At 42.2% G+C, this 18,644-nt stretch overlaps 1 long non-coding RNA gene across 1 annotated transcript; it reads right to left on the reverse strand.

The window, feature by feature from the left end:
- Positions 1-59: 59 nt before the first annotated feature.
- LOC311519069 lies at positions 60-6,889 on the reverse strand. Its single transcript, XR_014711187.1, has 3 exons — positions 6,820-6,889; positions 1,287-1,376; positions 60-279 (listed from the first exon to the last, which is right to left on the reverse strand). It is a non-coding gene; the product is annotated as an uncharacterized lncRNA (long non-coding RNA).
- Positions 6,890-18,644: the final 11,755 nt, after the last annotated feature.

The following is an 18,644-nucleotide window of genomic DNA, read 5'->3' on the forward strand; positions in this document are numbered from 1 at the left end:
AGTTTTGCACTATAATGCCACCTTTTATTTCCAAATTCCATGGGGAGAAGGTGAGAGCAGGAGAGGCAAACTGCAGAATTTGTTTAAATCAGGAAATGGGCTTGATTTCCCCGATCATAAAGATTAACAATATTGATCATTAGAGGAGTTCAACTTGTTCATCTTCAGTCTTGTCTACGAATTTCATGGAATCTTCATGCTATTTGATTCCTTTTGTGTAACTAAAACAAGAAGTGAACTTGTCAGCATGGATCACCGTGAATTTAACAGGAAATTTAGCTGGTGAGAAAGGTAAAAATAAAGCAAAGTTAGTTTTTTTGTTTTTTTTAGTGGAAATAAAAGTGTTCTAAAGAGTCAGATGTGTATATAGGCTGGCTTCAGAGTGGTCTGTGTGAATGGACTGGGTCCTTACTCCATCAGCAGCAAAGCACACAATAGGAATAATTCACCCTGCGTTGCAGTCACACTAGTTCATCTCCTCCACCACACTGAACCCTCCTAGTTCAGATCCACCCCTTCCCCAACTCTGCCACTTCTGCACCACTTCTGTAACCCACTACCGTCCTCTGAGTAGGAGGAGGCACTGCTGAAGTGCACCTACAGCCCAACAATTCCCCATTGCTTCTAGCCCCATAAGAGTTGTGACAGTGGGAAGCACAATTTAAGGTATCCCCAGCTACCTTTCATAGCCTGCATCTTTATCCCCAGCAGAGAACGGGGGGGGGAATGGTATTCAGCTTCCCCTAGGTCCCTGTGCAAGTTAGTCCTGGCAAAGGTATGAATCCGGCCCACAGGCCCAGAGTTACTTCCAAACTCACTTCCTGGGGTTTGGCTTTAGTGGTACTTGCACTTTTGTCTTGATTTCTCTGGTGGAATTCAAGAGAAGAGAGAAATTTGTATGTCTGTTCTTAAGTCTGTCTGAAAAGTGTTAAGAAATATAGTTTGTTCAATGAATGTGTTGTTTACAGAAAGCCTTTAGTTCCATTAGGTTCACTCCATCCATCCCCACCTTAACTTTTAGATCTAGGAGGGAATGGATGAAGAGCCTTATCTACTTGAGTTCCCCAAACACTTTGTTCAAAATTAGAGTATCCATGAAAGGAAGGACTCCAAGTCTGAGTCTGTGACTAACACTTTTTCACAGAAGTCACTAGCTTCTCCTATTCCTTTGTCCTGTCCCAAATCAGTAACTGAAAGTAAACTTTAGACCAAGCAGGAGAGAAAAAGGAGAGCTTCTATTAGGTAGACAGCCATCTTACTAATAATTTTTAAAGGGATTAATATACCTAGGAGTGGTGGTGTGGGGGACAGGCAACAGGGAGTCCAGAAGACTGTCTACTATTCTGTTCCTTGTCTGCAGCCAGATCTTCAGAGAGCTGTAAAAGATTGGTAAGTAACTCAGATACAAGGAAAACTGATCCAGGCTACAAAGTGCCTGAAGAGTGGGAGGCTACTTTTATTTTAGGCACAGGAAATTCACAAGCCATTAGGGAATCTTTACAAAGCTTTAAATGAGTATCATTTCCATTGCTAACTCCTTAATATATGCAAACTTCAATGGCTCTATTCCACGTGATACCAATACAATTTATAGTATCAACGTGTTTTGAAATTGCTGACATTTTTTGTTGTGTTCCATAATGTCATATCTTCCTGTAGATTTGGAGCATACTTTCCCAAAGAGGACAAAATGAAGTTCACGCAGATATTCACAATTAAAGCAGTGTTTTCATTTTATGGTTCCATATGCTAGATTGCACATAACCATATGTGCTCGTTTCACTTCCACCTATTATGGAGCTCAACCTTTTCTACGCTGATAAGAGGATCCAAGGCTTCTGGGAATATTGTGCATGGTGGATACACAAAGAAAACTTGTTCCAGTGGATCTCATGGGTGTCCTAGAAAGTTCAAATGATATTATGCAGGGTTGCCTCATTTTCAGGATAGGGAAGACAATGCTGTGGGAAGCATGGAAATAACCTTGAAAGTTCCAGTTAACCACAAGGGCACTGAGAAACTTCACTCCAGAAATCAAGAGCAAGTCTATAACAATCAGTTGAGACAGTACTGTGAGCGTGTAGTGTATCTACTGATGGGGAAGTGAGGATTCGTTTTAACTCTCTGTTCCTGAAAGCTTAGAATTTATGGTATGACAATGCTGTATAACCAAAAATATTGCTTTAAGTGCATACCACAGAACATAACTAAAGATCTCAGCAGTCAATGTTTGTGTAGAGTCTTAGCTGAATCCACTGTAGCCGTCTGCATCCATGGAATGAAGGTTCAAATATTGGCAGAATATTTAATAAGTGCGAGACCGATTCTGTGGATCCTCTTGCCACAAGTAAATATCATCAGATCTGTGAATGAATGCACTGGGTAGTGGATTTGGCTACAACAGTGTCAGACATAGCGATGGAAAACAGGTCAGAGAAATGGCTAGCATGCGTAAAGTTAGAATGGGTATATCTACCTGTGCTGCAGTCTCACCTGGGAAGTGAAAACTCCATGGCTGAAAATAGCACTATAAGAAGCATGACGTTGCAAATAAGCTGTACGTTTCCTTGTCTAGAATAGTGTGTCATGTCCTTTCTTGGGCAGGGGGAAAGGCAAGTCTGGAACATGTTGGTTCTGCAATAGATCTTTATCACAATATTCACTTTGCACTCAGTCACAGTCAAGCAACAGAAAGAAGTAAATGAACAAAGTAAGCTGAAACAGAACAATCCAGAACTGGAAAATGTGTCATCAGAACTCTGACAGCCATTTGCAACACACTTGTATGTGGGTGGCCTGGGTCAAAGAATATGAATTTGATGATCCCGACAAAATGCTTCTAAGGCCTGAATACCTTTGAAATATAGTAGTTAAGAAGACATTTTTGTTCAAAGGAAGTACCACAAGGTTGTGACGCTAAATATCAAATGCTGAGGCGAGGCACTGAGTGCCAAGAATACTCTCTGGTTCCCCTGCTGCCTGACATTGCCAGTCCAGCTGTAGTCAGAAACTTGTCCATTAAACCTATGTTAGGCTGTCCGGTGGGGCGTTTGTTCAGAGACATCACATCTAGCATAAAGGAGGCAGACAAAACAATTAATGAGAAGTGCCACCACTAGAGGTCAAACATGCTGCTAACACAGATAACGTTGAAAGCACAACATTTCTGATTCTGGTCAAGGCCTAATTGCCCCTCTGCTCCCAAGGCTTGATCTTCTGAAGGTTTCTATTTCAAAGGCAAGAAGTCTCCAGAATTTTTATTTAAGGATGGATGGCCTTAAAATCAAACTAAAGGCAAGTTAAAAAGTAGCGCCATTACAACAGTGAATTTGAAGGATCCTTGGAGTGAATATTTGCAAGATTAGTTTTAAAAACGGGATATGCTTTCGCCTTGAATAATTGCAAAGACAACATTTTCAGAAAGCCAATGAACTTTAAGATCTGGTTATTTAAAGCTACCATTGGAAAACTGTTCTAATGAATTATTCCCAATGGTGGCAGTTCTGGTTAGTTTCACCACTTTGAGTATCATTTTAGTCACCTAACACAGTATAATGCATATTTAAGCCACTGAATCTTGTCTTCTGGCAGGTACTTTCTGTATATTTCCTGAGGGAGTATTCTCTCACAGTGTAGCCTAGATGTCACCACAAATTATACTTATCTTTGCCAAAGCACCTGAGAGGTTAAATATCAGGCTTATACCTGGGGAGAGAGGAGAGCTTGATCTACAAGCACACACTTGAAGTCTTGTCAGATCAAATCTGTATCAAACTTCCTTTCAGAGAAAGGCTTAAAATTAGACCTAAATGCTTCCCAGTACAGCATTTTCACAATACAGAACTCTCATGTTCATGATCCTGCTCCATCTGGCGCTGATCTCATGTGGTCAAGGGTCTGTGTAGGTACCCAGTGCTGCCCAGATTCTGGTGGCACAAAGGAGTCTTAAAGCCATGCTTTGCCCTCCCATGCTGGTTTATGCCTCTGTGCTGTACCTCCTGAGAGGCACAGCACTGACTCTTCCCCTGTATCTTTATTTATATACACACACACCATATTTTTTCAAGATTCTGGATTGGATTTACCATTTTTTGGCAGGTGATGGCATCCTGTTACCCTGCATGTTTCTTTTTCCATCAGGGTGAAACTAATTTGAGATCTTCCCAGAGGAAGAAGGTTCAGTAAGTTATGAACACATGTAAACAGGCACATATAACAGAAAGTATTTACTGGCCTTTTGAAAGCAAGTTGGGTGGAGGAGCACAGTCAGTTTCTTGCACGGTTGGGCCTTTTGCAATGCTTAGATGAAAGGTGCTATATAAATTCAAAAGTGTTTTCATTTGAATTATGGAGAGGCACCAGCCACTCTCCATAGCTAAGGCTGCAAACAGATTCCTTGGCAAAGGTTTATTTTAGACCCCACTATAACTTTGTCTTGGAAGGTTAGTTTGGCCTGAAAAGACGATGTTTTGAAGGCAATGAGAGATGAAGGCATTCAGTGCCTCTTAGGAGTTCAACACCTCGCAGAATTAGGTCCAACGGGTGGGATCCACAAAGGGACGTAGGTATTGCAATGCGGTGTGTCACAGCACCTAACTTTTAGGCACCTGGAAACTCACAGGAATACCCCAGCCATCCCCAAAGCCCGAGTTAGGTGCCTAGGGTCCCCATACAATGAATGGGGAGAGACAGGCACCTAAGAATGTGATCCACAAAACGTAGCATGCTAGGCAGGAAGCTGCCTAAGTTAGCCAATGGGTCATGATGATGAGAGGGATATGCTAAGCACTATCTCTTTCATGATGGTAGGCACCTAAGTCCAGGCTGCAGGGAGGTGCCTGTCTCTGCTTGCAGTCCATGAACGGGAACCTGCCATTTGGAGCCAGTTGGGCTTAGGTGCTTCAGTTCCTCCATGGCTCTCACCCAAAGTGCCTAGCTACCATGGTACTTGGTGTTCTTAAGATAGATAATTGGACTGACAGAAAGCACTATAAAAACAATTATGTCTCTAAACCTCTGTGTGGTAGGTAAGTATTCCCCTATTTGAGATGGGAAAATTGAGACAGAGATGTTAAAGGGCTTGCACAACCTGTATTATGGTAAAGCTGGGAATGGAACCCCGGAATCCCACCAGCCAGTGCCATGCTGTTTATTGATAGGGACTATCTCCCATTTCAACAACCCCAACCAGCACTTTTTATAACTGCACAGTACTAACTAGATAAATAATCAGAAACCACAGTAATTGGACTTCTCAGAAATGTTTTGTTATAGATATAAAACACATTTAACAGTTTGCAGAAAAACAGTGTTTGGTTATTAGTCAAACACTGCGAGAATACACTGCATCATCATGAAAAAGAATATTTTAACACAGTTGAGACTCCATTAACAGATGTGTGCCCTAATAAAGTTCTTTTACCTTTGGTTAGACAATAGTCAGTAAACATGTGTATATGATTTTGTTGAGACCACTAAAACTAATAATAATTTAGTTTTAAAGTTATAATGGTATGCAGGTGAGGAAAACAAATTGTTAAAAAGGATTTCAATACCATAAATCACTGATTTCAATGGAGCCAGGGTTTCACCCAATATGCTTGCATTCCATTTTTTAAAAGTCAGTAAAAGCAGGTTTTTAATTTGGATTTAAACATTCCATTATAGTGCTTGCAACCTAGCATTGCCAAATTGTGCTGGTGCATGAAATCCAGAGAGTGACACGGACCTCAAAACTCTCTAGAAATGAAAGTAAAACTGACCTCTTTTAAACAGAGTGAAGAAGGGCTGAAAGGAAACAGTAGAAATAGTGCAAAGTAAATTAGACTGTATTTGTTCTTGTTGATTTATTCTAACCTAAGGTGTTACTATTAAGGTAGGTAAGGAAGTTAGTGTGATAACATATTTTTTACCCTGACCACGTCCCTTTTAAATGAAGAAATAAATGTAATTTAGAAGCATAGAATGTAAGGCCAGAAGAACCGCTAGATCAGGGATCGGAAACCTTTCAGAAGTGGGGTGCCGAGTCTCCATTTATTCACTGTAATTTAAGGTTTCACGTGCCAGTAATACATTTTAACATTTTTAGAAGGTCTCTTTCTATAAGTCTTTAATATAAAACTAAACTATTGTTGTATGTAAAGTAAGTGAGGCTTTTAAAATGTTTAAGAAGCTTAATTTAAAATTAAATTAAAATGCAGAGCCCCCAGTCTGGTGGCCAGGACCTGGGCAGTGTGAGTGCCACTGAAAAATCAGCTCACATGCCGTAGGTTGCCTACCTCAGCACTAGATCATCTGGTCTGACCTCCTGTATAGCACAGGCCATCAACCTCACCCAGCACCTACATACCAACCCAACAAACAAAATGAGACCAAAGTATTACAGCTCACAGGACCAGACTATTATGTGTCACAGGCAGAAAACAGGAGGGACTGAGATACACCAGTGCTTGAGACCCCCACAATGACAGGGAAATGATTAAGTGAGATATATGCAGATAACCCTGGCAAGTGCGAGCGAACGCCTATCCCTGTAGTGCCCCCAGAGGGGGGGGAATGGGCCACTAGGGTTTCGTGCTGGATCCAGAGTGAGGAGTTGTGGGAAGATGCCCAGCCAGCTCTCTCTTCCTTCCTTCCAGTCTGCCTGATCCTGGGATTCCCTGCACAGTGCCTGCTGCTGCTGCCTTAGCAGTGACCTGGGTCTAGCTCCTTAGAATGTTTATGTTCATTTATTTTGGCAGGCTGCCACAATTTTGCTGCTGATACAAATAGCAGAAGGGAAATGACAATTTTCAAACCAAATTTTCAATTCATCCAAACCTGAATGGAATTTCATGGGACAGAGAAAAGGACTTCTCTTCTGCCAGGGCTTTTCTCCTGCCAAATTTCAAAGACCTGCTGCAAATAATGGAGGTGTTGGAATTCCTATAAAATAAATAAGTAAAATCTAAATACAAAACTTTGCAAGAATCTTTTATGATAGCAAGTATTAGGCAACCTAAATATAGGAGTCATCACCAGCTTCCCATATTATTTCTTTCCAGTTTACTCTTTCAATTAAGCCTTAGTCTTTACCCAGATCATGGGAAAGGATGGGGAAAATTATTCAGAAATGGTTGTGCACGTTTTTCTTTCTGTGACTGAAGCAAATGGCTTCTGGTAGAAAGGGGAATGGCCAAGCGCTAGACGTCTGATCCAGACTTAAGTTTTGTCTGTCCTAAAGCTCCACTATTGCTACTAGGGGTGGAGCTCCACGAGGTTAGTGCAGGGGTGAGACATGTTAAGGAAAACTCAATGTTGACTCAGCTTCAGAGTCAGGTTTCATCTTTTGATAGTTCAAGTCTATCTGGCTTCTTTGTTTTTCATTTTGGTTGGTTTTTATTTAAGTGATAGACGGCCATTTTTACCATCCAGGCTAGCTTCTCTAGGCATTTTCTTCAAAAAGGACATCTCCACAGACTCATACACACACCACTCCTCTGCAACTATGCTGGCTCCTTTCTCACTTCCAGTTTGTACCAACTCCACTGCTGCCTGGGAACCAATCAGTTTGCCACCTTGGGTACTTGAGATAGCCTGGTTGGCTGGCAAGCTCAAGGAGGCAAGTGAATTGATCTTCAGACTCCTCTTCCCCTGCAGAAAACAGCCCTCGCTCTCCACTGCCTTGCACTTCACATAGTCACTTATACCTATGCAAGATATACAATGCTACCAAATCAAAAATAGAATGTTTTACACCCACTTTGCACAGGTGCACAGCAAAGAGTGTGCTGTACTTTGAAGCTCGCGGAGGGTCTAGAAGGAGAGTCAGACTGCTGCATAGATTTCAGGATGCTTGCAAAGATGCCTTAGTATCCTTTGGACTCTGTGGATGATTGGGAAAGGAGTGCAGAATGCTGCTCTGGTTGGTGGTCAGCTTGTAGATGGAGCGAAGTGGACTGCATCAAGCTTTGAGATGACTGGAGTCAGAGGAGGAAAGAATCTGCTGTGGATGGGCCTGTCACTTGCACACTGGACTGAGCAGCTATCAAAGAACTCATCGGTGCATACCCCATGCTCTGTAAAGAGTGACAGTGCTCCTGATTGATTGCACAGGTGCAAGTGACTACGTAAGGTACAAGCCAGTGGAGAATGAGGCTTGGTGTTTCCAAATATATGCAGATCCTAAGAGGGTTAGTTTTGTTGGAAGTTTTCCAATACAAAGGGCTCAATCCTGGGCTTTGTACTTGGGAAAACTGCCATCAATGTTTGTTGAATACAGGCAACAGCTTTGCCTCAGTGAGGACTACAGGATTGGGCCAAACATAGTCAAGTGGGTTTGGATTTTTCAAGAATGTGTCTTTTCCATTCCTAAATCTGATTTTTTCAAATCACTACCTTCTGCTGTAGTAGAAGTGGTTTATATATTTTTAGCAGTGCTGCAAACTTCAGCCTCAACCGAGGACTCTTCTCTGAAAATATTATTGCTCCCCAATGACTTCAAATCACTCTACCCTGTGTAAAATGAGCCACAAGATTAACACTCTTAAACTCCTCTGTTTGGCAGAGATTTACATTTGGATCCAGAGGATGTAAAAGCCAGTTTGATGAGAACAGAAAGGATACTTTATTATTTTGTATATTCAGATACAAAGGTATTTCTCGCTGCTTTTACTGTCATGGAACGAAAAATGTGGTGGAGTCAATGTGAGTACTGCTGAGTTAGAGGTTCTACCTCTCTCTACACTAGCAAACTTTAGTCATTTTTTTGGCTAAAAAACAGACAAAACATCCATTACTTTATGCCCTCCAATACTATATACACTCTCTGCTCTTCACTACCCTTTCTTTCCTCTTCCGCGCACAGGGCCAAACCAGAAGAGTGTATCACTTATAAAAGGTCCAGCTGCAATACGAAGTAGATTAAAAAGTAATGATCATCCAGGGATTAAAGTATGTCCCTCAGAGCTCCCCCTCCTCCTGCCTCTTTACTAACTAGTGAAGTGTGAACTCAAGTTGCAGTGGGGGAGGTTTAGATTGGATATTAGGAAAAACTTTTTCACTAAGAGGGTGGTGAAACACTGGAATGCGTTACCTAGGGAGGTGGTGGAATCTCCTTCCTTAGAGGTTTTTAAGGTCAGGCTTGACAAAGCCCTGGCTGGGATGATTTAACTGGGAATTGGTCCTGCTTCGAGCAGGGAGTTGGACTAGATGACCTTCAGGGGTCCCTTCCAACCCTGATATTCTATGATTCTAAGTGGGGCTGCATCAGGCAGGAGAATCTGAAGTGAGAGCAACAGGAGGAGCTAGGACCTCTGTGGGGAGTGGATGTGCTGCCAGCCTTACCTTGAGTAGGTGTACAAGCATTGGCACCTGATGGGAAGAGAAGAATTCTTTAAGATGGAAGCTCCCCGTCTTTCTTCTTCCCCTTTTTTTTTTTTAAAGTCAGGAAGATCTCTTCCCTTGCCCTCCAAGCGGAAAGAGGTAGGATCTGGTGCCTCCTCCCCTAAGAGAAAAGGGTGACTGTTAGTGGTTTCCCCTCCCCTTGCCAAAACCCAGGGGAAATAATTCTCTCTCCCCCCCAGCTGGCAGCTGAAAGCCCCCACTGCCACCACCCTGTAGAGCTCCAAACCCTGTGCACATAAACACTTTCTCACACACACTTTTGTTTGACTAGCAGCGGGCCTGCTTGGGGAGATGGACTCTTCAGATTCATTCAATTCTTTCTCTCGGTCTTCCCATTGCTACCTCCCATCCCATCACACAAGCCGATGCAATGTCACTTTATCACATGACAGCAATCCCCATGGAGACACACAACCACCAGAACTGGTGAGCCCCCCTTCTCATATTGATCTTTAATCACTCATGCTTAGCCAGTAACTTTGTAAAAGCCTCTGAACCCTGCTTTGGATTCCGTCCAGCACTCTAAAGCAGTCGACCTAGTGATCTCGCACGATGGCTGCTGAGCTAGTAACGTTCACAGAGACTTATGCCTCAGTATCAGCCCAACAAGCTACACGTACTGAGGCTTCACAGAAACCTGAACCTTTGCATCATCCCTACAAACTAGCACTACATTCTGCTTCCAGTTACACCAGTGCAACGGCACTGAAGTCCATCATGCTGCACAGGAGGGGAAAATTTGGCTCTAGATGTCTATAGCATGGTCTTAACTGCTGGAAGAGCTAGCCTTGCCGAATAGAAGTATCTCCGCGCCTGCACTAAAAAACCCACAAACCAGACAGACTTCAGCACTAGCCGCGCATAGAGGGAAAACCCCTGGGAAAGAATGAGCAGACCCTAGTAGGTTTTTTGAAAGTCAGCACAGAGACCTACTGATGTGTATACAGTATAGGGCAAATCAATTGCAATCTCCCCAGAGTGCTGAACATCTTGTTTTCTCCTATATGTTTGATGTTCATTTTTTACATTTTCTTTCTTTGTATTGTTACAAGATGGAAGGGAAGCTCTGTGTAAGCTGAACAAAACCTGCTTATTTGTTTCAAGACTTGCAGTCTCAAGGGCCCACAAGCAGTGAGTCCTACAGAGAGTTGTATAAGATTAATAGTTTATAATAATGATGGGTAAGCTTTTATATTTTTTTAATATGGACCTGTTTCTGTTGCAGGAATAGACTTATGAGTTACTCTGTGATGGATTTGAAGCCTGATCTATGATTTTTTATAATACATGCTGACCCATGGATACACTTTACTATCAGAATGAACTGCTCTTAAAATAAAATTCACAACAGAGCAGCAGCCATAACAGGGCTCTCATCAGCAGGACCCAGACTTTGTGCATGATGAGGGTAACAACTGGTGTGGAGAAATTAATAGACAGCCATTGTCCTTGCACCTGGTCAGCGGTCTCACAGTCTGAGACTATAAACAGGGCAACCACAGAGAAGACTGGCAATTTTTTTCTGAAAAGGCATAAATTAAGCAATAACTATAGTAAATATATAATGCATAAATTGAAAGGATTAGTAAAGAATATAATGAGAGATGATGAACTTTTTTTTCCCAATTAACAAAAGCTTTTTAGTCCTCGTCTTATGAAAAGAAAGGGGAAAAGATGCTCTTATAAATCAAAAAGTGGGGAACAGCTAGATGAGGGAATGCAAATCAATATCCCAGCACACAGGACTAGACATTAATCCTCATTAATCTATGTAGATACTGCAGCAGTAGTAATTTTGATGGTTGCTTTTGCTAGCTAAAGCAACAGAAGCCTAATTTGCACATAAGGCTCATCTGTTCGTAAAAGAAGGGAAGGTGGAAGAACAGCAAATGATGAAGGTGAGTGAAGCTATCCTTACTACATAATGTGGCAGCTATATCTTATGCAAAAACATTTTTGTTTATCATAGATATCATCAAGATTCTGAATTTGTAATCATTACCATCTTAGTAACAATGGGGGCTGGGAGGAGGATTGGCCTTGATTCAGCAAAGCAATTATGCACATGCTGAAATTTAAGCCATACTTTAGTGAATTGGGGTAATTATACATCTGATTATTGCTCCTCAAGCTCATTTGGGCACCATTAATAATGGACAACAATTGTTTTGCTGGACTGTTTTTTTTGTTAATGTAAACTTTAAGTAGTTTTTTACAATTCTCCAACAATAGATGTGTAAACTGATGCTAGTGTTCAAATTAGTAATAGCAATTGGTTACAGCGCTGTAGCTCACGAAAGCTTATGCTCAAATAAATTGGTTAGTCTCTGAGGTGCCACAAGTACTCCTTTTCTTTTAGCAAAACCTATGCATCTCTCGGGGATTAAATTAAAAAATGGAAGCTTGAACAAATAAATACCAAACCAGAGCTTCATATATAATAATTATTTATAACAGAAGAATAATTCCCTGCACACAAATCATTCAGCAATAGAAAGTGGATTTCAGTGACAGAGTGTGCTTTTTCAATGGAACTTTTAAAATTAAATCCAGTTTTAAAAAGTTTTAAAAAGTGAACTCACCAAAAGTAATATGAAGGTCACTTCATTGCTTTACATGCAACAATTATTGTACATCCACAGAAATTGATAAGATCAATTCATTCCTACGTAATTGTCTGTGGAAAATCTTTAGTCCATTGGAAAGAGTTTCTTGCAATGTCAGAGATTCTAAGAGCAAATCAATCTAAAGCATCAAATAGAGTAAGAAGATGATGGACATATTTAGGACACTCTTTAAGGATGTCACCAACACAACTACCATGGCAAATGATAGTATGGACACCATCTGGACAGAGAAAAGGAGGGTGACCGAGAGAAACATTATGCAGAACAACAGAGACAGAAGCCAGATCTATCAACATGACACTCAGAAGCCTGAACAGCCTAGCACAAGGCTGAAATAAATGGTGGAAACTGGTGGATGCCCTATGCCCCTGAGGATGAGGTAGGATAAAGAAAGAAAAGATCTTCTTACAGGCTGTGAGCAGACTTGTTAAGATAGCACTTTGGGCCTTTGCAAAAATATAATTAATTGAAAATTCTCTAATTGTCTATACCAATTGTCTATATTAAAGAAAAAATGACTCAAGAATTTGTGGCAACTGACAGATTAAATATTTAGTTTCTTTTTTATTATTGTTTGAAAATCATAATAGAATTGCTAACTACTTCTTGTCTGATACAAAAGTATCCTTCTCCAGACCTTCATTTTGAACTCCATTAACCACTATTAATTTTTTTTATTAAGTTGCACAAAATCTACGAATACAGACTAACACGGCTGTTACTCTAAAACAGACAACAATGCTGTCCAGAAGTACCAGAAGTAATTTGATAGGCATAAAAATAAGGAGGAATCCCAAATTCAGTGCATAACACAACTAAATACAGTAAACTGATCTAGTAGGCCTTACTTATAGAAATAAACCATTGCATTAATTATGGCCAGATACTTTCCTGGCACAGAGTTTTATCAAAAGGAAATGTATTGAGAAAATTTGTGTATCCAGGCTTGGAAATTTCCAGGAAGAGAATACAAAAAGGGGAGTTTATCTAGAGCCAATTATATCGTTATTGTAGTGCACCCATGTAACAATGGGCATAGTATGGATTAGCCCTAATTTAACACTTTAGATACACATATTTTGCATACTGAGAGCAAGATTGCCATTTTGCAGTCTACCCTGTGTATAATTGTGCTGCTCTGGAAGTAGACCAGGAAGCAGATTGTGACTCATATTTGCAATCTGTGCTCTGGATCATACCCTGTTCTGAAAGGGTGGAGTGGGGGAAGGAGGGTGGATGATGACGTACCCTGTGCCATCCCTATATCTGGCACAATGTTCTATACATTTCCTGACTGGGACAGAGTTTTGACTCTGCTCATTTCCTGCCCCTTCCTACCCACATGGATGGAGAGGCATTTAGCAAACCCATGGAAGCTGCTCTCTCTTCAGCATGGCTACTCAAGGTACGGGTAGCCAGTGCAGGGGATAAAGGCGTTGCCTTATGTCCCCTCACTCTTATATGTGGACAGGAAGGAAGGCTACAGTCTGGTCCATAGTGTTTTGTGGTATCATATACCAGAACATCCTGTTGCAAAATATACACATAAGGGACAGTTAAGGATGCTGTGGGAAACATACCTTTTATTTTCCTGACTTTTGGAAGGAAATTATGTAAATCACTTTTAGAAGAAATTACGTCAGCCCTGCAGAACCAACACAGCTAAGAGGGAGTGAGCTGATCCCAACCCATCTTGTGCGTCAGCAACGGAGTTGTTTACTAACAGTATGTCTACACTACAATTAAACACACATAGCTGGCCCGTGAGCTGACTAGTAGAGCCCTGCAAATCCACAGATATTTGCTTTATATCCGCAGATATCCGCATCCACGGATGCGGGTATCAGCAGATCACGGATCAGATGTGAATATCCACGCAGGGTTCCACTGTCTAGGGCTTGCAGGGCTCAGGCTAAGATGCTGTTTAATTACAGTGTAGATGTTTGCGTTTGGGGTGAAGCCTGGGCTCTGAGACCCTCACGGCACTTACATAATACCCTAAATTCCCTCTAAGCTGCATGGCTGCACAGCTGCCTATTAAGCCCCGTGCAGGGGCTCAGGGCTGCAGCGGGGAGAGATGCCTCTCCCTACCGGCCCCAGTATAGAATGGACCAAAGTGGACCTGCCATGGCTAGGGGAGAGGCGCCCTTCCCACTGCCCCAACACGGACCTGTCCCAGACTTGCCATGGCTGGGGAAGAAGCGCCCCTTCCTCGGCCCGGCCTAGGGCTGCCAGAGCTGCCACAGCCAGGGAGAGGCACCTCTCCCACTGCCCCAAGCTGCTGTGGTGAGAGAGGGCTGCGGCGAGTCCTCTTTCCCCACTGCAGCCCTGGGGCAGCCTGCACCCCCAAACCCCTCATCACTAGCCCCACCCCAGAGCCCAAACCCTGCATTCCCGGCCCAAGCCCAGAGCTTTCACCCCTAGCCAGAGCCCTCACCCCCTGCACCCAACCTTTTGCCCCAGTCCTGGGTCACCTCCCGCACCCCAAACCCCTCAGGCCCAACCCCACCCCAGAGCCCACACCCTCAGCCAGAGCCCTCATCCTCCCCAACCCCAACTCTCTGCCCCAGCCCTGAGCCCCCTCCCGCATCCCAAACCCCTCATCCCCAGCCCCACCCCAGAGCCTGCACACCAGCCCTCTGCCCCAGTCCTGAGCCCCCTCCCACACTCTGAACCCCTTGGCCCCACCCCCCCCCACATGAATTTTGATATGTGTACCAATATGAAGGTGATGTGTCACATATCACCTCTATATTGATGCACATAACAAAATTCATTCCACACAGGGATGTAAAAAATTAGAGGAAACACTGGAGGGGAGTATATAAAAAACAGATAGAGAGAAGTAGTAACTATGGTTTAGTGCTAATTTCATTAGTCTAATGCCTCAGATGCATATATTTTGCATTTATAGAACAAGACTGTCATTTTACACTCTACTCTGTGTGTAACGGTGCTGCTCTGGACGCAAATAGAATTAAATAAAATAGAATTTTCAAGTTAAATCTTCTTTGCTCCTAAAGACAAATATTTTATTTTAATTTATATATACATTTTAATTTTATCAACTTGAACTTGGCCTTTGACCATGCCTTTCACGTGGTCCAATAAAATTGTAGGGTTTGGGGGATTTCTCCTACAATGTCATTTTAGGTTGTACTTTATACTTTATTATAATCTTGAATTCTGTCTTCCAAAATCACCTCAAAGAAACACTACTACAAAAACCTACTTTCAGCCAGCATGGTGCTCAGACATTGTGATAAAGAGGGCCATAAAAGTACCTAGATTGACGAGTTATAATGCCTTATATTCTTGTAAAGTTTTTCAGCCAGGAAGATCCTAAAATGCTTCACAAGCTCTCTCCTTGGCATTCCCTTACTCTCTGCAGCAGTACTGCTTTTAGTGTGGGACATACCTTGCTTTCTGTGCGAGCAGATTCTAAATAAAATAACATTGTTCTAATTAATTTATTGAAAACAGAGAATGTTTTCAGAACATCACCCCTGCTTTGATTTTCTAGTCTCTGTGCTTTGGGGCAGCATTGTGTGCCCCGAATTTCTGTATCATCTGACTGCCTGGATGTATTTTTTGTGAGGTACTACGCTGGATTTTTGTTTTAATGTTTATGTAAATAAACTACATAATTTACCATGAGGAACAAATTTGAGTCAATATCTTTAAATACAAACTACATTTCTTATCTTCTTAGAAAATCTTGTTAGTAGACCTAGAGAAAGGCTACTGACTCTCTTTCAAGTATGTTCACATACCAATATTTTTGGTCAGTATAGCTAGCTATTTTCTAAACCACCCACCTGAAGTTTCAGGCTAAAACTTGCAGTTTCAAAGGTTCAGAGGAGGAGTGAATTGTTTGGGAACACTTGTTCAATCAAACAAACAAAAAATAAATGCAAACAAAAGGAATTCTATATCAGCTACAGTCAAATCCAATTTTTTAGACAATATTTCCAGGATTTACCAGCATTTGCAGCAGAGGAATAGATAAATCAAGATACATATGATTAACTGTTTTGCCAACCTCTTCCTCTTTGAATTATCAAAGCAGGAAATCAATAATGTAAACATGTCTAGTTCTGATAAAAAAAAATTCTGTCTCATCAAAAAAAGTATAAAGAAATGGGAAGAATCTTGTGGCAGATGGGCTTCCAACTGACTTCTTCAAAAATATTGCATATAATTTAACTCCTTATGCAGCTTTTAAATAGCTCATTTGAGAGTAGAATGCTCCTACCTACCCTGCTTATGGATGTGTGATAGCTGTAATCTTTAAGAATGAGTTTGCTGCTGGGGTTTTAAGTTATGTACGGGGGTGGGGGGGGGAAGTACACTAGAATTTTTGGCTTCTTAAAATCAACTTTAGAAATGACTTAATATGAACTAGTCATTGTTTAGAATAAAGAAAATGTTATTTTAGACGGAGGTGCCATGCTCATGATTGACATTTACATGTAAAGAAAACTGCCAAGAGTTTTGCAGACATTTGTGGTATTGCGCAAGTGTACTTTCCTTTTAAAATGGAAACTTGCAAGTTCCTACTAATGCCCTGTGAGTCATGACCTCTTTTACTGCATATTCAATGACAAATGTAGCAGCAGCAGCTGCTGAAAGGTATCCATCTGTTAGAGGTAAGGAAAAATGGCACGTTTCCCCTGGAATTTTCATTTTGAAGACAGAAGGCCAAAATCCTGTACTCATTAGAATCATAGAAGGTTAGGGTTGAAAGAGACCTCAGGAGGTCATCTAGTCCAACCCCCTGCTCAAAGCAGGACCAACACCAACTAAATGATCCCAGCCAGGGCTTTGTCAAGCTGGGCCTTAAAAATCTCTAAGGATGGCGATTCCACCACCACCCTAGGTAACCCATTCCAGTGCTTCACTACCCTTCTAGTGAAACAGTGTTTCCTAATATCCAACCTAGACCTTCCCCACTGCAACTTGAGACCATTGCTCCTTGTTCTGTCATCTGCCACCACTGACAACAGCCGAGCTCTATCCTCTTTGGAACCCCCCTTCAGGCAGTTGAAGGCTGCTATCAAATCCCCCCCTCTCTCTTCTCTTCTGCAGACTAAACAAGCCCAGTTCCCTCAGCCTCTCCTCGTAAGTCATGTGCCCTAGCCCCCTGACCATTTTCATGGCCCTCCGCTGGACTCTTTCCAATTTGTCCACAGCCTTTCTGTAGTGGGGGGCCCAAAATTGGACTCAATAGTCCAGATGTGGCCTCAGCAGGGCCGAATAGAGGGGAATAATCACTTCCCTTGATCTGCTGGCAATGCTCCTACTCATGCAGCCCAATATGCCGTTAGCCTTCTTGGCAACAAGGGCACATTGCTGACTCATATCCAGCTTCTCATCCACTGTAATCCCCAGGTCCTTTTCTGCAGAACTGTTGCTTAGCCAGTCGGTCCCCAGCCTGTAGCGGTGCATGGGATTCTTTCATCCTAAGTGCAGGACTCTGCACTTGTCCTTGTTGAACCTCATCAAATTTCTTTTGGCCCAATCCTCCAATGTATCTAGATCACTCTGGACCCGATCCCTACCCTCCAGCGTATCTACCTCTCCCCCCCAGTTTAGTGTCATCCGTGAAATTGTGGAGAGTGCAATGTATCACATCGTCCTGATCATTAATAAAGATGTTGAACAGAACCGGCTCCAGGACCGACCCCTGGGGCACTCCGCTTGATACCGGCTGCCAACTAGACATTGAGCTGTTGATCACTACCCATTGAGCCTGACAATCTAGCCAGCTTTCTATCCACCTGATAGTCCATTCATCCAATCCATACTTTTTTAACTTGCTGGCAAGAATACTGTGGGAGACCATATCAAAAGCTTTGCTAAAGTCAAGATATATCACATCCACTGCTTTCCCCATATCCACAGAGCCAGTTTTCTCATCATAGAAGGCAATCAGGTTGGTCAGGCATGACTTCCCCTGGGTGAATCCATGTTGACTGTTCCTGATCACCTTCCTCTCCAAGTGCTTCAAAATGGTTTCCTTGAGGATCTGCTCCATGATTTTTCCAGGGACCGAGGTGAGGTTGACCAGTCTGTAGTTTCCTGGGTTCTCCTTCTTCCCTTTTTTAAAGATGGGCACTATATTTGCCTTTTTCCAGTCGTCCAGGACCTCCCCCGATCGCCACGAGCTTTCAAAGATAATGGCCAATGGCTCTGCAATCACATCAGCCAATTCCCTCAGAATTCCCAGCATTAAATAAATCAATCGGAAAACTGAGTTCTCTGATATGGATTGAGCCCTATGTAGACTAAACAAATAAATGTTAGAAGTAAACATTTTAAGACAAATAGGGAGACTAAACATACGAAAAGATGTCAAAGAAATGCAATAGAAATAAATTGGACTCTAAGTGGGAAGAGGAGGTGAGGACACCTAAATGGCCCAGAAGAAAAGGAGAAGGAGAAATACAAAAAGTTACAAAAAGCAGCTGGGCAAAAGCAGGAATGCTTTAAATGTGATATCTCCAGTCCAGTGAAATGGCCAAATGAACAAGATGGATTGCGAAGTCATTGCTCAAGAAGACAGAGAAAATTAGGGACAGACCCACATTTGGTCTTGGTGAAACACTGGAAGGCGTAACTGACTGAACATGT

This window comes from Lepidochelys olivacea (assembly GCF_965140295.1).
Source record: "Lepidochelys olivacea isolate rLepOli2 genome assembly, chromosome: 3".
Classification (NCBI taxonomy): Eukaryota; Metazoa; Chordata; order Testudines; family Cheloniidae; genus Lepidochelys; species Lepidochelys olivacea.